This window comes from Gopherus flavomarginatus, chromosome 3 (assembly GCF_025201925.1).
Source record: "Gopherus flavomarginatus isolate rGopFla2 chromosome 3, rGopFla2.mat.asm, whole genome shotgun sequence".
Classification (NCBI taxonomy): domain Eukaryota; kingdom Metazoa; phylum Chordata; order Testudines; family Testudinidae; genus Gopherus; species Gopherus flavomarginatus.
This window is the reverse complement of record NC_066619.1, coordinates 54,336,840-54,360,929: the sequence shown is the minus strand read 5'-3', so window position 1 is coordinate 54,360,929 and position 24,090 is coordinate 54,336,840. Positions and strand designations below refer to the sequence as shown.

Below are 24,090 nucleotides of genomic sequence, written 5' to 3'. Positions count from 1 at the left end.
AGCAATAGTCTGCAAGCATTGATGGGCTCCATTTGCCCTGATAGCCTGCCAGGAGATTCCACTGCTGTAGTCTGGAGCCCAACAGCTCTGCCTTACTCTTGGGGATTTCCAAATCCCTGACAAGGTCATTCAGTTCACCTTGTGTTATGAGGTGTGGTTCAGAGGAGGAGGATGGGAGAAAATGTGGGTCCTGTGACATTGATGGTTCAGGACCAGAAGTTTCATCCTCTTCCACTTCCTCGTCTGACTCAAGTGAGAATGATTCTGGTGCATCAGGAACCGGCAGTCCTTCTCCGTGGGGTACTGGGCGTATAGCTGATGGAATATTTGAATAATGCACAGTCCATTTTTTCTTCTTTGATGCACCTTTCCCAACTGGAGGCACCATGCAGAAGTAACAATTGCTGGTATGATCTGTTGGCTCTCTCCAAATCATTGGCACTGCAAAAGGCATAGATTTCCTTTTCCTGTTCAACCACTGGCGAAGATTTGTTGCACAAGTGTTGCAGCATATATGTGGGGCCCACCTCTTGTCCTGATCTCCAGTTTTGCAGCCAAAATAAAAGTGATAGGCTTTCTTAACCATAGTGGTTATCCTGCGCTTTTGTGATGCAAAAGTCACTTCACCACAAACATAGCAGAAGTAATCTGCACTGTTCACACAAGTACGAGGCATCTCTGCTCACTTTGGCTAAACAGAAATGTGTCCCTTTGCAAAATCAAACACTGACAAATAAGAGAACCCCACACTGTATGATTTCTAGAGCTGATATAGAGCAATTTGTTCAGCAGAGTGATGTAAGCTTCGTTACGATTGCATCATCCATGACTTCTAGGAATAACATGATGCAATTCATATCATGTATGATGCAATACCAGCTTCAGATTGCATCATTCATTGTTTTGCCTAAAAAGCAAGTACTGTCCAAACCCAGTCATAGATTTATTCCTAGATCCAGTCAAAGATGTATTTTAGTCATTTCTGGTTTAAATTGAGATCCCTTCCCTTTATAACTCACTTATCCTCTGCCATTCCCAAGTCAAGGGTCGTATATACTGACCCAGTAGCATATCTTGAAAACTAGAGCCAATCAACAATTTTAAGCATCATTTTCATTCTCAGTAACCCAGAATGAGTAAAGTTGGACTACATTTATTTCAGAAGCATTTTGGCTGTAGAGCAGTGTTATCACTTTCAGTGACAGTTTTCTTCCTAGCTTCCCCTTTCCTCCTAAAGGCAGTAATCTGCTACTTGCCATGCTGACCCAGCTGTGCTGGCCAGTGCATCATGTGCCCTTATGGTGGAGGCTAGGCTTCACCCACTCCACTTCTCTCTAGTCTTGGTTGGGAAGTATGGCCTACAATGGAGGTTACACTTCCCCCCTCCACAAAGGAGTAAGAGGAAGTCTTATTTCTCCTTGCTCCCCTGGATGGGCTCACAGGAGAAGAGACAGTCTTGGTCGGAAGTGATAAAGAAAATGCACATGGTTATAATGTACAGTATAACTTGTGTAGGTATGACTGCTGATGAGCTAATAACCTCTTTTTAAGTCAGTTCATAGAATCATAGAAGTTTAGGGTTGGAAGAGACCTCAAGAGGTCATCTAGTCCAACACCCTGCTCAAAGCAGGACCAACACCAACTAAATCATCCTAGCCAGGGCTTTGTCAAGCCGGGCCTTAGAAACCTCTAAGGATGGAGATTCCACCACCTCCCTAGGTAACCCATTCCAGTGCTTCACCACCTTCCTAGTGAAATAGTGTTTCCTAATATCCAACTTAGACTTCCCCCACTGCAGCTTGATACCATTACTCCTTGTTCTGTCATCTGCCACCGCTGAGAACAGTTGAACTCTATCCTCTTTGGAACCCCCTTCAGGTAGCTGAAGGCTATCATCAAATCTCCCCTCACTCTTCTCTTCTGCAGACTAAATAAGCCTAGTTCCTCAGCCTCCCCTCATAAATCATGAGCCCCAGCCCCTTGATCATTTTCGTTGCCCTCTGCTTGACTCTCTCCAATTTGTCCACATCATTTCTGTAGTGGGGGGCCCAACACTGTGTGCAATACTCCAGATTTGGCCTCACCAATGCTGAATAGAGGGGAATAATCACTTCCTTCAATCTGCTGGCAATGGTCCTACTAATGCAGCCCAGTATGCCATTAGCCTTCTTGGCAACAGGGACACACTGCTGACTCATATCCAGCTTCTCATCCACTGTAATCCCCGGTCCATTTCTGCAGAACTGCTGCTTAGCCAGTCAGTCCCCAGCCTGTAGCAGTGCATGGGATTCTTATGTCCTAAGTGCAGGACTCTGCACTTGTCTTGTTGAACCTCACCAGATTTATTTTGGCCCAATCCTCCAATTTGTCAGTCTGGACCCTGTCCCTATCTACCTCTCCTGCAAACTTGCTGTGGGTGCAATCCATCCCATCATCCAGATAATTAATAAAGATGTTGAACAAAACCGGCCCCAGGGCCAGCCGCTGGGGTACTCAGCTTGATACTGGCTGCTAACTAGACATCAAGCCATTGATCACTACCCATTGAGCCTGACAATCTAGTCAGTTTTCTATCCACCTTATAGTCCATTCATCTAATCCATACTTTTTAACTGGCTGGCAAGAATACTGTGGGAGACCGTATCAAAAGCTTTGCTAAAGTCAAGAAATATCACATCCGCTGCTTTCCCCTCATCCACAGAGCCAGTTATCTTATCATAGAAGGCAGTCAGGTTGGTCAGGCATGACTTGCCCTTGATGAATCCATGTTGACTGTCATTGATCACCTTCCTCTTCTCCACTTGCTTTAAAATGGTTTCCTTGAGGACCTGCTCCATGATTTTTCCAGGGACTGAGGTAAGACTGACCAGTCTGTAGTTCCCCAGGTTCTCCTTCTATTTTTTAAAGATGGCCACTATATTTGCCTTTTTCCAATCATTCAATTCAGATTATCATCATTATTATTTTATTATCATGCTCATTAATTTTATTTTATATTGTATTTATAAGAAAGCCACCACCATAATGATGAGAGGTCAAAACATCATATGTAATTTTTCAACTAATGATTTTTCAGATCAAGGAGAAAATTATATGAAAGCTCTTTTTTTGTAACAAAATCTGAGCTAGCCAATGAGTACTAGATGGTTGAAAATTTAATACAAATCAGCCATTCAGAAATCAGTTGAGGATCTGATCCACTGTCCACTGAAGTTAATAAGGGTGAAATCCTGGCTCCATGGCAAAACTTCGACTGAGTTAATAGGTGCCAGAATTTCACCCATGGAGTCTTTCCAGTGCCTCATTGAGCATTTGACCAAGCCCTTATTTCATATCTGGAAAGAGAACAAGTCTGTTCTCTAAGCTGATCACTATGCAGATATTCAGTAGAATAGAGAGAACCTGCACAATGGTTCTACAGTTATTTGATATAAAGATACTTTTAACAGGATCACTGTTTGATTGTCTACTTCCCCTTGCATTTAGTCTGTATGTCTAGCTGCAGGAGACCATTGTCCCATGGCAATGTTCTTCTTTGCTGATATGTCTTGGAAAAGCTTTCACCTCCAAGATTCATGTTTCAATTCCCATCTTCCTTCAGTTAACCAAAACTCCACCAGCAGCATGGTTTTAAAGCATCTTGCATTATTACACTGGCGTTCTCTGACTATTTGTAAGGCTTTAGACAATATAATTAAAAAAAATCCTGTATTTTGCGTAGTAATAAGTTAGTCAAAAGAAACTGGACATTAGACAAAAATGCTTTATCCTCACAGTACAGCCACATTAGAGCTGTTCTGCTGAAGTGCAGAGAAAATTCTGATCCAGTCTTGCTTTTACAAAGAAAAAATAGTTCCTCCCCTAGCATTAGTGATTACTAGATTGTGACTAGCCCTTACATGGGTGTACAGTGAAGTGAAAGCAAACAAGGAGTCTTCCCCATTGCATGCTTTGAGTAAGGATCTGTCACAATTCAGGCCGCACACTCAGGGGAATGCATGGTTTGCTGCCTCCTTGTACATCCCTCTGAATGCACATCACCACAAAGCGGGTAGGGATCGTGCTATCCCCTCCATTAGCCTTCTGAGGATGCCTACAGTAGCGAGGGAGGTCCGGCTTAACGATCACAGGGTCCCTTCGGGCCTTGGCATCTGTGAATCCTTTACCCCATAGAGATGTGCAGCAGCAGAGGAGCACTAAGAAGAATTCTGCTCTTCTGAGGCACAATACCTCCTGTATCGTACTGCAAGGTGGTATCACCTGCATCACAGGATAGCACTGGAACCTTTTCCTATTAAAATCAGTATGAAGTCTCTCACTGGCTTTTCTGACAAAGGATCGGACTCGAAATGCATTACTGAGACCTATACTAAAAAAAATATGTCCGATTCCTTGTTTCCTGTTTATTTTCCCTTTAGAAAAACTGTTGTTCTTATTGGTGTTTATGCAGTTAACTAAATGTATGGTATTGCACCTCAGTAAGCAGAACATAAAAATCTAGCAAGAGGCAGCCCTGACTTATTTCTTTTAGTTCAGTATTTTCTTCTGAAAGTACCACAAGGTTAGTTGCATATTTCTCTAGGATCATTACACTTCAACTGCTGTAATGAAATAAGCTTAGCTTCTCTGATACTTTCCTGTGCTGGTGTATTATACATAAATGAAATGTGATCTGTGTAGTGAAATACATTTCTTACTGTCATAGTAGTAAATTTAAGGTGCATATGATTTAAGTTAATTATGGGTAATAACGTGCCTGTCGACAAGTTAAATGTATTTTTCAGTTCCTGGTAAACTTTTATGAACTCTTTTTTGGGAGGTGAGGGGGGTGCTTAAATTCTTTTTATTGGTTTTTAAAGGGGAGGCAAGGACAGGGTTATAAGAGAGGGATATTAAACTGTTATAGTAGACAATAATATAAGAAGAAATATAAATAGCACATGTAAAATATAACTGTAACATGATATTCTGACTTTTATTCATACATGTCAAGAAAACAAGGCCATACAACTTTAAAATCCTTAACTTTATCGATAAGAGCTTGTATAAAAAGTTTATATTCTTTAACCCCCTCTGCATGTTGAGGTATCTCAGATGCATAGTTAAAGGGACAGCAGCAGGACAAAAAGTGTTTAACTTGCTATTTCAAGATGATAGATGAAGGGGCTTCTTGGGGTCCTAAGGACTGTTCTTGAGGACTTGCAGGAGGGAGTGGGCTTATTTTTATTGCCATCCATACCCTCCTGTAGGCCAAGAATCAAGCAAGGCCAAAGCTTCCCCCTGAAGACATCAGCAAGTTGGATCTGCACTGGCTCTTTGTTCACATCCGGTAAGAGTTTAAGGTGTCGATTTTGAACCATAAAGCCCTGAATGGTTTAAGATGAGTCTGTCAAATGGGACTGTCTCAGTGCAGCTCAGCTGCAGTCACTGGGCACACACAGGATAGGACTCCCTTGTTATGAAAAAGAGGGAGCTGCTAGAAGACTCTTAAGTTTGGACTGTTTCTCCCCTTAATCTATAATTGCCCAACTCTGTTGACTTCAGGGCAGTCTGCAAGGTTCAGGGATTTCCCCAGGCTATTGGGGATGGAGGGATTGATAAATGCTAGTGTTTGTGTTTTTAATATGGCTATATTGCTGTATGACTATAATTTATAGCAAGGATTCTTAGGATAGGAACCTTTTTTATGTATTTGAAATGAAAACAAATATCTATTAATAGTTTAGGTGTTTTATTAAGTATTGTGCAAAGTTTGGGCAGTTAACAGTACGACGTAAAACATATCAGTATCTGTGTTGTTGTTGACTTTACCTTCAAAATGAACTTCCTTTAAATTATGAGTGTGACTGCTTGGTTATATCTGCTCTCATACTCCCTACCATTTTATAGCTGTGCTGTTTATTTCCTCTCCCGGGATGTAGGACTTTGTGTTTTAGTACCCAATCTCCCTTGTTTCCTGTAGTTCCTGTTTTAATCTCTCCAGGTCGCTTCTAGGTATTGTGGTGGTGATGTTTTTGTTTTTGTTTTGTGGGCGGGAGGAGGGGCGGTTAGTTTTTCTGTTTGTTTTTTTGTTTGTTTGTTTACAAGTTCAAATTTTGTTGTGCTCAGATCTAATCACAACTGAATTTATCCCAAAGGAATACCTAATAAAAAGACATGAAGTGGCCATACAGCATACAGAAATAGTTTCAAGAGGAAAACCTCTTAGAACCAAGAACCAGCACAAAGAATGGAAACAATTGTACATTTTGTGTGTGTGTGTTCTGTGAAATCCAGGCAATAATTCCACAATTTAAGGGATGTGAAAACAATAAAGCCAAATAAATCCAAATGTAGTGAGTTAGACCCTGATTTTCTTAACATTTAGGTACATGTTTAATTTTACATACATGAATAGTCCCACTGAAGGCAAAGTTAAGCACATGTGGAAGTATCTACAGGATTGAGGCTTCCTTTGCCAATTGTATAGTGAAGACATCAAATTTGAGAAGCAGAACCAGCAAATTAAAGACATTCCGAAATAAAGTGGTAGTGTGACTATTTTTGATGAGACTGGAGATGCTGAGGATTAATATATTTGCATATTTTGTTGATTCCTTCAGGAGTAGTAGAACTAGATATCTGGGCTAAATTAATGTGTAGTGGAATGAGCAAAAACAGTTCCCGGTATTTTGAAGTGGTGAAATAAATATTGTTACTCTATTATTATTAAGAGAGTCATCATCTATTCCAGTTGAGATGTGATACTACTGCTCCTGCCCAGCTGTCCCTTTTACTATTATCACAGTTCCATGACACCGAGAAATACCTGGGTTCTGCATAAATGCAAGATATTTCCATCATCTTGATGAGATTAGTGTAAGGGCTCTCCATACTTAAAAAATTTCCCACCAGCCTAATACTGGGGAGGGTTCTTCTCTCACTGACTGAATATGAGTTACTTGAGGAATTTAAAGAAGTTATGGGTCAGAGGTAAGCCAGGGAGATCAAGAATAGAGCCTGGTGGTCTGGAGGTTTAAAGAAAGCGATGACTCCATCTTCCTCCAGGATTGTTGTTTTGTTAGTTTTTTTCTTCAAATAGCAAACAGGCAGAGGATGACCCTGGAGTCAATACCTGAACCTGTGACCATGCAAGCCATTTACTTCAGACTAGATTTGGGTTAGACCCCTCATGTTTCATAGCTCAAGGTTTTGCAAATCAGGAGTATTCATATGCCTTATTCACCTCTCTGGTGGCTTTGCAATTCATAGGTCTGAGCCTGTGAACACTTACTACTGCATGTAGTGATTGCCACCATGGGTAGACACATTGGACTTCATCCCGTGGACTTCAACAGTAGTAATCACTGAACATGATGGATTTTTCAGGCTCCTGTGTGTTTAATGGTATTTAAGGGGATATTCTGGGAACATTCCTTAAACTTAATTGAAATACAGTGGACTAGGGGCTTGCAACATGCAGAGCAATTTGACCCTAATCCACCAAAGCCCTAAACCAGAGGTGGGAAAACTACAGCCCCTGGGCCACATACAGCCTGGAGACCATGTCTGGCCCATGGGACCATCCTGACTGGCCCTTGAGCTCCCAGCCAGGGAGGCTAGATTCTGGCCCCTCCCCTGTTGTCCTCCCTCCCCCGCAGCCTCAGCTCACTGTGCCACCAGCACTCTGGGCCGCAGGGCTGCAAGTTCCTGCCAAGCAATGCAGCAGCATGGCTGGCTCTGGCTGGGTGGTGCGGCTGTCAGTCCCGCTGTTCTGAGCGGCACGGTAAGGGGGCGGGGAGTGGGGGGCTTGGATAAGGGGCGGAGGTTCTGGAGGGGGACGGTCAAATGACAGCGAACGGGGGGGTTGGATAGGCATGGGAGTCTCGGGGGGGCCTGTCAAGGGACATGGATGTGAATATGGGTAAGGGCAGTCAGGGGACAGGGTTAAGGGTGTGGGGGTCCCAGGAGGGGGTGGTCAGGGGACAAGGAGCAGAGGGGTTGGAAGGGTCAGGGGTTCTGAGAGGAGCAATCGGGGCGGGAAGTTGGACAGAGTGGATGGGGGTGAGGGCCAGGCTGTTTGGGGAGGCACAGCCTTCCCTACCCAGCCCTCTATACAGTTTTGGAACCGCAATGTGGCCCTCAGGCCAAAAAGTTTGTCTATCCCTGCCCTAAACTCATAAGTAGTCCCATTAAAGTCAATTGAGTCACCCCCATCTTAAAGTTAAGCATAAAAATTGCTGACTCAGGGTCAGCATGTTCAGAAGCTTTGAGGATTAAGATCTAGATCAACTGTTCTCTACTAGGGGTCTGAGCCACCCTGGGGGACTGCGAAGAGACTTCAAGGGAGTCCACCCAGCAGGACTGGCATTAGACTCATGGAAGTCCAGTGCGGAAAGCCAAAGCCCCACGGCCCGGAGCCCCACCACACAGGCCTCAAGTTGAAGCCTGAGCAACTTAGCTTCACGGGGGCCCCTGTGACATGAGGTCTCAGGTAATTCACCTGCTTGCTACCCCTTAATACCAGCTCTGGCTTTTATATGCAGAAAGACAGTTGTTGTGGCACAGTTGGGCCATGGAATTTTTAATAGCTTGTTTTGGGGTGGGGGCAGTCTCAGAAAAAAAGCTTGAGAACCTCTGATCTAGATGAATTGTTTGTATCTGGAAAATGAAAGTAAAAGTTGGTCTGCTTGAAATGACATTTGTATGCAGTATAGCTCTACCTTTGTCAATCTGAGGAAATAAGAGCCACAAGGTGGGTGAGGTAATCTCTCTTATTGGACCAACTTCTGTTGATGATAGAGGCAAACGTTCAAGCTTCACAGAGCTCTTCTTCAAGTCTGGGAAAAGTACAACCTGTATAACAGCTAAATGCAAGGTGGAACAGATTGTTTAGCCTAAGTAGTTAACACAAATTCTAAGGGACTGTTCAAGGTATAGTGGGCAACTAACATGTCTACACTCATAGGACAAAAAGAGGGGGTCAGTGGGTTACAGATTGTATAATAAGCAATAAATCCAGTGTCTCTGTTCAGTCTATGATGTTTAGTGTCTAGCAGAATTATGAATTTAAATTCCCCGGCTCGTTTTTTTTAAGTGTTGTGCAGGTTTCTTTTGAACATGAGGACTGATAGAGTGATGGCTTTTTGAAAATTGTTCGCCCAATGATGATTTAAAAAAATATTTTATCATTTTCCTGTGTGAGTTAATTCAAGAGTGTAATGATCATCAGGTTTCACTCACATTGTTGTTATTAGGGTATTTAGTGCACCAGATGAGGTATACCACATGTTGAGATAGGCATGTGTAAGATCCATGGATCCTGAAAGGTGAGTGTGACCTTGTTTAAGAAGGATGAATTCAAGATCCATGGATCTTGAAAGGTGAGTGTGACCTTGTTGAAGAAGGATGAATTCAAACTGGAACAGGTTCAGAGACAGGCTACTAGGATGATCCGAGGAATGGAAAACCTGTCATATGAAAGGAGACTCAAAGAGCTTGGCTTGTTTAGTCTAGCCAAAAGAAGGCTGAGGGAGGATATGCTTGCTCTTTATAAATATATCAGAGGGATTAATATTAGGGAGGGAGAGGAATTATTAAAGCTTAGTACCAATGTAGACACAAGAATGAATGGGTATAAACTGGACACTAGGAAGTTTAGACTTGAAATTAGACGAAGGTTTCTAACCATTAGAGGAGTGAAGTTCTGGAACAGCCTTCCAAGGGGAGTAGTGGGGGCAAAAGACATATCTGGCTTCAAGACTAAGCTTGATAAGTTTATGGAAGGGATGGTATGATGGGAGAGCCTAATTTTGGCAACTGATCTTTGATTATCGCCAGATAAGTATGCCCAGTGGTTGGTGATGGGATGTTGGATGGGATGGGATCTGAGTTACTGTAGAGAATTCTTTCCTGAGCGCTGGCTGGTGAGTCTTGCCCACATGCTCAGGGTTTAGCTGATCGCCATATTTGGGGTCGGGAAGGAATTTTCGTCCAGGGCAGATTGGCAGAGGCCCTGGAGGTTTTTTGCCTTCCCATGCAGCGTGGGGCATGGGTCACTTGCTGGTGGATTCTCTGCAGCTTGAGGACTTCAGACCACAATTTGAAGATTTCAATAACTCAGGCATAGGTTAGGGGTTTGTTATAGAAGTGGATGGGTAGGGTTCTGTGGCCTGCTTTGTGCAGGGGGTCAGACTAGATGATCACATTGGTCCCTTCTGACCCTAGAATCTATGAATCTATGAATCTATGTGACGGGCTGGATCACAGAACCCCCTTTGGGACTGCCACCTGATGTGCCTAGACTACCTCTAAGCCCGTTTTCCCTGGCAGCTTGGGACTTCAGAACCTTGCCTTGTTTGAGCCAGACATGCTAGGCTGCTGCAAATACAGATCCAAGTCTGAACCACATTCCCCACAAGCTGCAGGCTTAACTGAAAACAGCTTAAGAAGTGCTCCTGTCTCCAGCACTCAGATACCCAGCTCCCAAACCCCAAATAAATCCGTTTTACCCTGTATAAAGCTTAGACAGGGTAAACTCATAAATTGTTTGCTCTCTATATCACTGATAGAGAGAGATGCACAGCTGTCCCCTCTCCCCCGGCCCCCCAGTATTAATACATACTCTGGGTTAATTAATAATTAAAAACTGATTGTATTAAATACAAAAAGTAGGATTTAAATGGTTCCAAGTAATAACAGACAGAACAAAGTAAATTACCAAACAAAATAAAATAAAACACGCAAGTCTATGCCTGATACAGTAGGAAACTAAATGCAGGTAAATCTCATCCTCAGAGATGTTCCAATAAGCTTCTTTGACAGACTAGCCTCCTTCTAGTCGGCGTCCAGCAACCACTCACACCCCTGTAGTTACTGTCCTTTGTTCCAGTTTCTTTTGGATATCTCCTTGGGGTGGACAGGCTGTCTTTTATGCCAGCTGAAGACAAAATGGAGGGGTTTCCCCAGGAGCTTATATAGTCTCTCTCACGGGTGTTAACCCCTTCCCCTCTCCTATGCAGAATCCAGCTCCAAAGATGGAGTTTTGGAGCCACATAGGCAAGTCACATGACAGGTCCTTGTATGACTCAGTTCCTCCTTACAGGCCGACACCACATTCCCAGGAAAGCTCAGATGTGGATTGGCATCTCTCAAAGTTTATTGTTAGCTTAAGTGTTTCTTGATTGGGCAGTTACGGAAAATAGTCTTGTCTCAAGAAGCTGACTAACTGTTTTACTGAGGCTATTTAAAATCAAACAAGTACATAGCCAATATTTCTAACTTCGAATACAAAAATGATACTTGCATACAAACAGGATGAATATATTCAGTAGATCATAACCTTTGCAGAGATATGTTACATGACATATCTAGCATAAAACATATTCCAGTTATGTCATATTTACACTCATAGCATACTTCTGTAAAGCATTATGGGGTGCAACATCACAGTGAATTGTGGAGGTGTTGATCATTGTAGCAGTGGAGAGAGATCTGCAGGTTTTGCATCTGTTGTTCTGGCAGGATCTGGTGACCTAATCAATAGAGAGCTTGCTTCTGATGATGAGTTTAAAGAGGTTGGAAGGCTGTTTGAAAGCCATAAATGGGGCTTTAGGAAAAATTTCTTTCAGGATGGGGTCCCCACTGAGTATGGGTTGTAGTTGTTTGATGATAGCCCCTATGAGTTCCAGTGTGGTGTGGCATGTGAAATGACAACTGGGGGTGTGCCGTCAGAGTGGGTTCTATTTCTGTACTGAAGCAGGTTCTCTTAGGTAATTTGTGTGGCCTGTTCCATGATGTGATCTACTTCTCTGGTGGAGTGTCTTCATTTTTTTGGTAAAGGCAGTTCTCAGTGTGTTACGGTGTATATCCCAGACTTTCTCCTTGGAGAATATTCTGTGGTATATGAGCGTCTGTCAGTAGATAACTGATTTTTTGGTGTGTTTGGGGTGGTTAGTGGATCTTTCAAAGTAGGTGTGGTGAGTTTCTACTATATGAATGTCTGTAGTGTTCTATAGTTAAAGCGGATTATATTATTCAGGAAGTTGATGCTAGTGTGGGAGCGTTCCAGAAAGAGTTTAATGGATGAGTGTTGTTTGTGGATGTTGTGGTGGAATTCTATGAGGGGAGTTTAAGTCATCTGTGCAGAGGATGAAAATGTCATCAATGTATCTCAGGTATATCATTGGTTTAATGATGCATTTGTCCAGAAATTCTTCTTCAAGGGTGGCCCACGATGAGGTTGGCATATTGAGGAGCCTTCTAGTATCCGTGGCTATTTCCTTGGTTTGGACAAAGTGACAATTAACAACTCTCTGACACCACTCATTGTAAAGAAGTCAAAAAAGACCCAATGCAACAATTTATCTTGGAACTTATGGATATCATCAAATCTTCCCCAAACAATTCCAAGAGAAACTCTACAAGCTCATCCTCCACAAACCGACTGCCACGACCTCCTAAATGCTTCCCACACTACACAGATGTTGGAACCCAGACAGGCCCATCATATCTTGCCCAGCACAGCACTTTTACTGAAGGAATATCAGGATGCATAGAAACCATACTCAAAACACTTAGCACACAAAGGATCATCTTCCTCCAGTACACAACTGACTTCTTCCACAAAATCTACAGCATTGACAACCTTCCTTTAGAACACCATCCTTCCCACCATGGGTGTCACTTTCCTATGCACCAACATCCCTCACAATGATGGCCTAGCTTCCTACCTCAAATATTTACAAGACAATGAACTGTCCTCAACTATCCACCCTAAACACATCATTTCATCCTCACCCATAAGAATTTTGTATTCAACAACAAACACTTTCTCTGTAACCCACTAATCCTTTTTCTCCTATGACTGCAGAGGTGTTAACAGGCCACTCTATCTTGAACAGTTCCTTAGAATATGTGCTAATTATTTATGCTAAACAATGCATTTATCTGTGATGCTCTGGCTATATCGACACTACACAGCTTTTAGCGACATGGCTGTGTCGCCACAGCAGTGCCGCTAAAAGTCACATAGCGTAGCAACTGTTTGTCAGCAATCCTGCTGACAAAAAACATCTACCCCCAATGAGTGGTGCTTGCATTGTTGGCAGGAGAGCACTCCTGCCGACAACATGCTGTTCACACTGGCACTTGTCCTGGGAAAACGTTTGTCTTTCGGAAGGGGCATGGGTTAACACCTCTGAAATACAAAAGTTTTGTTATTCAATTTCCAGTGTAGACATAACCTCAGCATACCTTTCTGAGACATGAAGATGAGCTCTGTGTGGCTTGAAAGCTTGTCTCTGTCACTAATAAAAGTTGGTCCAACAAAAGATATTACCTCACCCACCTTGTCTCTCTAATATGACATTTGGAAGACAGGAAAAGGTTATATCTATTGATAACAGCTTAAAAATTATCTTTATTTCCTGGTGTGCCAAAAACAAATTTGAAAAGATTTCCTGCAAAAATCCATCAGTGCAAAGAAACATATTTCAAGTGCTACCTCTGGAAAAATGTAAACATCACATTGGTACATGTGTTTCTTTAAAGTAATGTTTTCTGCATCAGAAGAAACATTTGCTACATTTGATGTGGCAGTTGATTTGGAAATTGCATTGTTTCATTGGGCAGCCCGATAAGCACATGAACCTGTTTAAATATCAGTGCACAAATTATTGTTGATCTAGGCTGCAGGAATAGATGTACTTCGGCCCATTATCTTATAGCAAAGAGTTAGGAATCATTGCAAATGAGAAATGTCTGCCTACAGGTAATGGGCACAATCAGGTTGTAAACGTCAAACCAACATATTTAATGGGAATCCTGAATGGAAAACAAGAAACAACCTCCTCCCTCCCCCTCTTACCCCCCACCTTTCATTTAGCAGACTTATGCAGTGATGAGCCAAAGATCTTCCATTTCAGTATACAAGCCATTTAATATTTTGTTTTCTACTAGATCTTGATTTATATTAGGGCATGTTTTAGTTAGGCTTTTTGCTAATATGCTACTTGAAGCACGTTCAGATTTATTCTCCTGATTCATTCTTTTACAGTTTTTTTTTTTAACCACTAGAGGATGAAAAAGGATTTGTCACAACATCCTGGGCATGCTCTAAGTAAAGTGAGAAATTCTCTCTTTGCAAGGCTGTAACAAAGATATGGAGGCTTGGAGAGTAAACGTGTTTTCATATACTGGACATGCACCCAAGAGCTAGAGCTGCAGGAGCCATTTAAAGGATTAATCTACAAACAGCAAAGTCAGGGGGCGGGGTGTGGGAGGAAAATGCTTTGACTGGATCAGGGCTGGCTCCAGGATTTTTGCTGCCCCAAGCAGCAAAAAAAAATTTTTTTTAAAAGCCGTGATTGGCGGCAGCTTCACCGCGCAGCTTTCTTCTTCAGCGGCAATTCGATGGCAGGCCTTTCCCTCCAAGAGGGACCAAGAGACCCGCCGCTGAAGAGCCCGATGTGCCGCCCCTTCCCCTTGGCTGACCCAAGCACCTGCTTGCTGAGTTGGTGCCTGGAGCCAGCCCTGGACTAGATCTGAAAAATGGTTTCTTTAGAACTTCTAGTCTCATGATTTCACTGTCCTCTTTTTTTTTTTTGTTTAAGGGGAATTTTTAAAAACAATAGATGTTAACTTGTGTGACAGACCCAGACCAGTAGGGTACAGGAGTCTGGTAAAGGGCAAATATACTGGCCACTGGATGACTAGTTTTCTGTTCCCTGAGTGACCAGAGCAGGGGCTGCACTAGAGTAGTCAGAAACCTGCTAGAACCAATTCAGGCAGACAGGCTGATTAGATCACCTGCAGCCAATCAAGGCAGGCTAATCAGGGCACCTGGGTTTAAAAAGGAGCTCGCTCCAGTCAGGCGAGGAGGAACCAGAGGAGAGGAAGTGTGTGTGAGGAGCTGGGAGCAAGAGGCACAAGGAGCTGAGAGCGAGAGAGTGTGCTCCTGGAGGACTAAGGAGTACAAGCGTTATCAGACACCAGGAGGAAGGTCCTATGGTGAGGATAAAGAAGGTGTTTGGAGAGGCCATAGGGAAGTAGCCCAGGGAGTTGTAGCTGTCATGCAGTTGTTACAAGAGGCACTATGGACAGCTGCAATCCACAGGGCCCTGGTTTGGAACCCGGAGTAGAGGGCGGGCCCGGGTTCGCCTCAAACCTCCCAACTCCTGATCAGACACAGGAGGAGCTGACCCAGACTGTGGGGAAGATCACTGAGGTGAGCAAATCTGCCAATAAGCACAGGACTCACCAAGGTAGAGGAGGAACTTTGTCACAACTGGTGTTTGAAGTGGGATTTGGTGTGCACAGCGTGGCAGAAGAAGGAGGGTGATTTAAAAAAAAAAAGTAGAGGGTTTTTTTTTTCCACCACAGTGGATGACTTAGTAGGGGCATTGATACAAGCTCCGGCAGCCCAGCAGGAGGCTACCCATGTCCAGGCAGCTGCCCAACAGGAGGCAGTGCAGCTGCAGCAAGAGACTAATCGCCTGCTGATGGACAAGGCTTCTCAAGACCGGGCTATGTTGCGGGAACTGGTAAACCAGGTAAAGACCCTTACAGAGCTGAACCGCGGCCATAATGAGACACAGATCATACGTGCCAGCCATTGGCTGCAGAAAATGACATGGGAGGATGTTGTAGAGGCATACCTTCTGATCTTTGAGAGGATAGCCCTACGGGAGGCCTGGCCTCGAGATCAGTGCTCTGGCATCCTTGCCCCATTCCTGTGTAGGGAGGCCCAGAAGGCTTACTATGATCTGTCTGAAGAGGCTGCAGTAGACTACCCCCAGCTGGAAGCAGAGATCCTGGCTAGATCTGGGGTAACGACCACAGTGCGGGCCCAGCGGTATCATGAGTGGAGGTACCAGGAAAACAAAACCCCACAGTTCCAACTGTATGACCTCATCCATCTCACATGAAAGTGGTTGCAAACGGAGTCCCAGAGTCCAGAAGAGATACTAGAGGTTCTAGTCATCAACCGATACATGAGGGGACTACCACCAGACCTTCGTGCCTGGGTAAGCCAGAACGAACCCTCCACCTATGATGAGGTTGTTGCACAGGTAGAGAGGCGAAGGATGGCAAGGGAGCTGACCTGACCAGTTAAGGAAGAGGCACTCCGGGTTAAACTAGCAGCGCCAAGCCCTAGAGCTCGGGTGACTGGGCCACCAGGAGGGCCCAGGTGGAAAAAGAGAGGGGCTGAAGGCCCACCAGAGGCCACAAAGAGTCGAAGCGCGGAGGGAGAAGAGGATCATGGTGTTAGAGTGCCCAAACCAAGAGACCAGGGAATGCCTAGGGCTTGATACAGGTGTTATGCCTGCGGGGAGTGGGGACGTATCGCTGCACAGTATCTCAATGCTGAAGAGTCAATGCAGTGTAACCTGGGGAACTGGGCAGACCCATGCTCGCGAATCCACCTTGTGGGGGTCTCATTAACCCCACATATGTACACCAGACCAGTGAAACTAAATGGGGTAGAGACCACGGCACTGGTTGATTCGGGGAGTGCTATCACGCTTGTCTCAGGGAAGCTCATCAAGCATGGTCAGCAGCAGTGGGCTAAGCATACAGGGATAACATGCATCCATGGGACAGGTTTCAGAGTAGCAGCCGTGTTAGTCTGTATCCGCAAAAAGAACAGGAGTACTTGTGGTACCGTATCGTCTGTTAGTCTATAAGGTGCCACAGGACTCTTTGCTGTGGTACCTTAGAGACTAACAAATTTATTTCAGCATGAGCTTTCGTGAGCTACAGCTCACATCTTCGGATGCATAGAATGGAACACACAGACAGGAGATATTTATACATACAGAGAACATGAAAAGGTGGAAGTTTCCGTACCAACAGGAAGAGTCTAATCAATTGAGATGAGCTATCATCAGCAGGAGAAAAAAAACTTTTGAAGTGATAATTAAGATGACCCATATCTCCTGTCTGTGTGTTCCATTCTATGCATCCAAAAAAGTGAGCTGTAGCTCACGAAAGCTTATGCTGAAATAAATTTGTTAGTCTCTAAGGTGCTACACGTACTCCTGTTCTTTTTGTCCATGGGACAGTTGGTTATTACCCCACCATCCCTGTAAAACTAAAGATTCAGGGGAACACTACTGAGGTAGCAGCAGGTGCTAGTCCCTAAACTCCCATAGCTGGTGCTCATAGGGAGGGACTTCCCAGGGTCTGGAAACTTACTCCCAGTAGGAGGATTGGAGGAAAAGGGGAACCCTGAAGTTAGTGAGGCATCCAAAGTAGACTGTCAACCCCTAGTTTTCTCTGAAATATCCCCAGATTTATTTTCCATTCCCAGACAGGGTAGAAAGTCAAAAAGGGAAAGGAGGGCAGCTAAGGCCTTGGGAACCTGAATACTGACTCAAAGCCAGAGGGTCGCTCTCGTAGGTAGGCCATAACTCCCCCTTCGAGTTATTATATGGGCGTCGCATACTAGATATCACCAAAGAGATCTAGGAAGAGGAACCCAATGAGGGGAGAAATATAATAGAACACGTAATACAGATGCAAGACTGGATAGCCCGGGTATCCCCTATTGTACGGGAATATTTGGAAAAGGCACAGGAGGCCCAGAGAACCCATTACAATCACCAGGCAAAAGTCCAACAGTTCCAACCAGGGGATCGGGTGATCCTGTTGGTACCCACGGCAGAAAGCAAGCTTCTGGCCCAGTGGCAGGGGCTCTATGAAGTGGTTGAACCCACAGAGGAAGTAACCTACAAGGTGCGGCAGCCAGGAAGCCGAAAACAAGAACAGATTTATCACATCAACCTTCTGAAACCCTGGCATGCACAAGAGGCATGCATAACTGTCCAAAAAGACCTAACCCAGGAAAACAAGCCTTCCGAACAGGTGAGAGTGTCTCCCGATTTAACACCAGACCAGAAGAATAAGGTGTCTGAGATGATCTTCCGGAACCAAGATGTGTTCTCGACAAAACTGGGTCCAACAACCAAGACATATCACCACATTGTCACGAACCCTGGGGCCAGAATTTCAATGAGGTCCTATCGGGTGCCAGCGGCCAAAAGGGAGCAAATAAAAGCAGAAGTAAAAAAAATGCTGGAGATGGAGATCATCGAAGAATCCCACAGTCAGTGGTCCAGCCCTATCGTGCTGGTGCCCAAACCTAATGGCACCACAAGGTTTTGTAACGACTTCTGGCGACTAAACGAAGTATCCCAGTTCGACGCGTACCCCATACCTCGCATAGATGAGCTAGTGGACCGTCTGGGTAATGCCCTGTACTTGACTACCCTAGACTTGACAAAGGGGTACTGGCAGATTCCCCTTGCAGAAGACGCAAAGGACAAGACTGCATTGTCTACACCAGAGGGTCTTTTTCAATATACTGTTCTCCCTTTTGGACTACATGGGGCCTCAGCTACTTTCCAGTGCCTCATGGACAAGCTATTACGCCTGCATAACAGTTATGCTGCTGCCTGCTTGGACGATGTGGTCATTCATACCCCAGACTGGGAAACCCACCTAGAGAAGGTGGAGGCAGTCCTTGATACCTTCAGGCAAGCTGACCTTACATCAAACCCTGCCAAGTGCGCTGTAGGGTTTACAGAGGCCAAATATCTTGGCTACATTGTGGGAAAAGGTCTGGTAAAACCCCAAGTGAACAAGTTGGAGGCCATCCAAAATTGGCCCCGACCACATCGCAAGAAACAAGTCCGGGCATTCCTAGGTGTAGTGGAGTATTACCGACGATTTATCCCCCACTTTGCCACAAGGGCAAGCCCCCTGACAGACCTAGTGAAAGCCCGTGGACCTGATCTGGTCATATGATCTGATGCAGCAGAAGAAGCATTCAGACCTATGGACTGCCCTCTGCAGTAACCCTGTACTGATAGCCTGTGATTTCAGCAAGGAATTTATTCTGCAGACAGATGCATTGGAAGTAGGGTTGGGGGCCCTTCTATCACAGATGGTCTGGGAGGAGGAACACCCAATTCTCCACCTCAGTAGGAAACTCCTTCTGAGGGAACAAAAATATGCAGTGGTGGAGAGAAAGTGCCTCGCCATAAAATGGACCGTGGAAGCATTGCACTACTTACTTGCTCGGGCACAGATTTGTCCTCTTTACCGACCATGCCCCTCTTCAATGAATGCAGCGGAACAAGGAGAAGAACACAAGGGTGACCAGGTGGTTCTTATCCCTCCAACCTTTCCAGTTCCGTGTGCAACACAGACCAGAAAGCTGTCACAGCAATGCCGATGGCTTGTCACGTGTGCACTGTCTGGCTTCCCAAGCTGCCCAACCCCTATGTGACAGACCCAGAGCAGTGGGGTACAGGAGTCTGGTAGAGGGCAAGTATACTGGTCACTGGATGACTAGTTTTCTGTTCCCTGAGTGACCAGAGCAGGGGCTGCACTAGAGTAATCAGGAACCTGCTAGAACCAATTAAGATAGACAGGCTGATTAGATCACCTTCAGCCAATCAAAGCAGGCTAATCAGGGCACCTGGGTTTAAAAAGGAGCTCACTCCAGTCAGGCGAGGAGGAGCCAGAGGAGAGGAAGTGTGTGTGAGGAGCTGGGAGCAAGAGGCACAAGGAGCTGAGAGTGAGAGAGTGTGCTCCTGGAGGACTAAGGAATACAAGCGTTATCAGATACCAGGAGGAAGGTCCTGTGGTGAGGATAAAGAAGGTGTTTGGAGGAGGCCATGGGGAAGTAGCCCAGGGAGTTGTAGCTGTCATGCAGCTGTTACAAGAGGCACTATAGACAGCTGCAATCCACAGGGCCCTGGTTTGGAACCCAGAGTAGAGGGCGGGCCCGGGTTCCCCCCAAACCTCCCAACTCCTGATCAGACACAGGAGGAGTTGATCCAGACTGTGGGGAAGATCACTGAGGTGAGCAAATCTGCCAATAAGCGCAGGACCCACCAAGGTAGAGGAGGAACTTTGTCATACTTGTAAAGTTAACTTTTCAACTTTATTAATAATTGAGCATCTCCTATTCTTGTCCTATCAAATTTCTGGCCAAATACTGCCCTGAATTGCATGTATGTAGTTCTTATTAACTTCAGTAGGGATCACAAGCAGATATCCAAAGGCAGAATTTGGCTTATAGTCTGGCTTTCTTCAGAAAGTCTAAAGGATTTTATAACTTTTTGTTCGGAATGGGCTTTATTTAGCATTTCTTCTAAAAGAATATGCCATTGAGGGGATTATATATTTTTTTCTAACCATAGTTACCACTCTGTCCTTTTCTTTGCCTTGCTCAATGCACGTTGTTATTTTCAGTAATTTTTTCTACTTTTTACCTTTCTGAGTTGCAAAAATTTCCTTCTCTGAAGTTTGAGATCCCCAGGAAGTTCACATTAGGTCCGCACATGCTTTTCTAGTCATGTTTGAAAATGTGTTACTTAACGTGTTGCTTAACACAATAATACATTCCAGTGTAAACACGACATAAACATTTGTTGCTAGTTAACCCTTTGAGTTAAACACAGGTAGCAACACGTGTCAGAGACCATTTTTTGTAGTATGTATATTAGAATTTACAACCATGTTAGTTAACACTTCTTAATTGACATGTGACGTGACTTCCCAATGTATTCTCAGATTTCTGCATTAGAGCTTTGATATAGAGCCCACTAATAACAATGACCATGTACTTCAATAGTCTTTTATCTTAGGCATTAAACAGGAATCTAAAACTGATTGCAAATGAAACGGTTTTGTTCTGTTCTAAGGGACCAACAGTCTATATAGTTTAGTGTCCTGCCCTCAGAGTCAATATAACTGCCGCTCAGCCAGTTTGGTTAAATGGCTCAGGACCCGATTATCAAATTGTGACATACTGCCATAGTTGAAATCAGCAGAGATGTTTCAGTCTAAGTGGGGGGGAACTTTGGCAGGTCATTACCTGTGGGGGTCTTCATTTTCAGAACTTACTCCCACCTGTCTGCCAGTGCCCAGATTTGACAACTCTGCAGGCATGCAGCAGAACCCATCTTTTTCCCCTTTGCTCCGAGGTTGTTGGAGAAGGAATAGTCTTAGGTAGATATGTTCATGGGCAGCCTTTTAAAATTGTTTTGGTACCTAAATGTATGGGATAGATTCCTAGAGCTGAGGATGGTCACCTATACTTTCAGGTTAGTAATTTGAAGAAATGAATGAAAATTGGCCAGGATTGACAAGTCCTAGGCAATGACTAGTCCTGTTTCCATGAGGAACATTGGCAGCCGCTGCCTAAGGAAGATTATGCAGTTCCAGAGTAGATACTGACTCCTTACACTTGAACTCCATGTGCTAAGAACTTCAGCTCTCTGTATTATCCATTCATTCTATGTCTCTAAGCTCCGAGTGAAGGGAGACTAAGTTAGAGAAGAATAACCTGGTTGTAATGACCCTCGCCAGACTTGAACCCACCTGCCTAAGGCCCACAGCAGCATCACCTCCTTTCCTCACTCTTGCTTAATATTAGGTCTTCAATGTTTTCAAGGGAACAGTTTTTCATCAGAAAATGCTCTTTTGTCAAAATTTTAATTTTTTGCAGAAACATGTTAATTTAGACAAATTTTTGAGGGAAGAAGCTCAAGACAATTCAAAATTGAAATGGAGCATTTAATTTCAATTTTCTCATTTTATTTTCTTTAGGCTTTCTGGATTAGTTTTGTTCTGATATTCTCTTTTCTTTCAACTTTTATATATTATAAAATATTTATTATATATATTATATTGTAAAATATTTCAACATTGGAACATTTCATTCTGATAATGAGGTCATGTCAATGTTTCTGAATAGAAATTTCCAGAATTTCTGTCCTATAAAAAATTTTACATTTTGACTTTTTTTCATCCTAATCCAGGACTGTCACAGGGTATGCACACCTTGTCTCCTATTGGAGTAGGTCAGGGCTGGTGGCCTAATGGCCAGAGACAATATGGCTGCCCCTGGGGTTGAGGACTATATGCCCTAATGACCCAAGTGAATATGGCTGCTTTTGGGTTCAGGGAAGCGCATCCTAGTAGCCAGAGTCTATATAGTTGCCCTTGGGGATCAGGGCTGTGTAGCTTAATGGCCAGAGTCAATAGAATTGCCTTGGGAATCAGGGCAATGTGGCCCAATGGCCAGAGTCTGTATGGCTGCCCTCAGGATCAAGGTTGTGTGGCCACCTATGAGGGGTGATGGCTGGAGTAGGCAGATCCGGGCCCTTCCTGTCAATGGCGAGTGTGTTCACTACCAAACCAGTAGGGATCCTACTGTGACACACTGACCTCCCTTGTGTGGGAGATACCAATCACTCCACCTTCCTGGGCCACTTCCTAATGTGTTTCCTGAAGCTGGGGTCTGTATGTTGTCAGGATCTCCAAGCTCCACAGTGTAGGTAGTTCTAACTCCAGGCTGTAGGTCTTCTTGGGATCTCTGGTTCCTGCAGGCAGGTGCTGAAGCAGCTGCTGCGATGGAACCTCCCCCAAGCATCCTCCCTCCTCAGTGGTCAGCCTAGAATGAGCTGGGCTGCTCCTTTTTATACTGAGACAGCAGTTGGGACATGCCCAGCACAGTCTGATGGGTGGAGTCAGGGCCGTCTCTAGGCATTTTGGTGCCCTACGCAGCCCCCCCCCCGATGGGGGGGCATCCCCAGGCCTCTGCGGGGAGGGGGCAGGAACAGGCTTGGGAGGCAGGGGGGGAATGCACCCCCCCCCAGCACGAGCCTGCAGAGTAGAACGGGTTGGGGTCAGATCGTTCCGCTTCCTGTCACCTGGTGAGTGCAGGGTAGACCCGACCCCACACTCACTGGGTGGCGGGAAGTGGAGTGACCTGGCCCCAGCCCACTCCATTCTGCTCCCCTGCCTCCCAGCCTTGGGACTTGGGGGGCAGGGAGAACTGCCCCCCAGCACTCACCAGCAGCACAGCTGGGAGATGGTGGAGCAGAGTGGGCTGCTGCTAGGTTGCTCCACTTCCCACTGCCTGGTGAGTGAACGGCACACCTAACCCCTGCTGCAGTCCTCAGGGGAAGGGGTGGAGTAGGGGCAGGGCTGGGCAGAGGAGAGGTGGGAAGAGGCGATACAGGGGCAGAACAGGGGTGGGGGCTTAGGAGAAGGGGTGGAGTGGTGGTGGGGCTGCGGTGGAGCAGGGTTGAGAAGAAGCGGGGCCCCTGAGGAAGAGGCGGAGCAGTGACAGGGGCAGCTCAGATGGTCGGGGGATCAGGCTGGCCACTGGTGCAGCATGCAGCTGTACAGAGCACCAGGAAATTTGGGGCAATTTGGTGCCCCGCATTTCCTGGTGCCCTATGCAGCTGCATACTTTGAGTATGGGTAAGGACGGCCTTGTGTGGGGTTAACACTTTCTTGCCTAGTACAGGATATATACACCCCTTCACAAAAACAAAAATACATTTCTGATTATCTGAAGTTTTTATGGGACAGAAATTCTATTGTCCAGCAAGCTTTACTTAATATATATAAAAAAGTTAACCAGAATCTGCTCGTAACAGCTACCTCCAGACATCTGTCCATTCCCCTGTTTTTTTTTCAAATGTTGACAAAAATTACTTTACAAATTGTTCATCTTATACTCCCAGAACATATACAAACAATTTGAGACTACACCTCTTCAAACAGTCACACCCTAAAATTATATTCTGGATGAATAGCTAGGTAAATCTTTCTCATTCACAATTAATTTAAATAGTTAAATCATTCAGACCCATTTCATTCCACTCCTCTTTCAGATGCCAAGGACATCAGATAAACATGCAACATATCTGGAAGGTCAACAAATTTGGGATGAGTTGGACCAAGGAGAGAACTGAGTCCCAGAATCAAGCTCCCCACAGTGAAAATATCCTGCCAGCAGAACCACTCCCATTTCAAGCTGGTGTCTGTTTGTGCAATGGTATATTAAGTATCTGGGGATGTTCATTCTGACCAATAACAAGTGATTTTCCTGTTCCCTGAAGCATGAGCATTAATAGATCTTTAATTTTATTCAAGATAGTACATATGGGAATACTGCTTTAGAAGCATCTCTCCACTTAGCTTAAATTGAAGAAGAAACTCATTTTCCTTGGTAAATCTGCACCTATATTTCTCTGACTAAAAGGGGCCATGAGAGATACCTTAATTGTATTGCACTAATTTGTT

The 24,090-nt window shown here is 44.6% G+C and overlaps 1 protein-coding gene across 1 annotated transcript in view; it reads left to right on the top strand.

Moving 5' to 3' along the window:
• EDIL3 (EGF like repeats and discoidin domains 3) overlaps positions 1-24,090 on the top strand; it is a 461,020-nt gene that overhangs the window by 394,592 nt on the left and 42,338 nt on the right. The window lies entirely within an intron of this gene.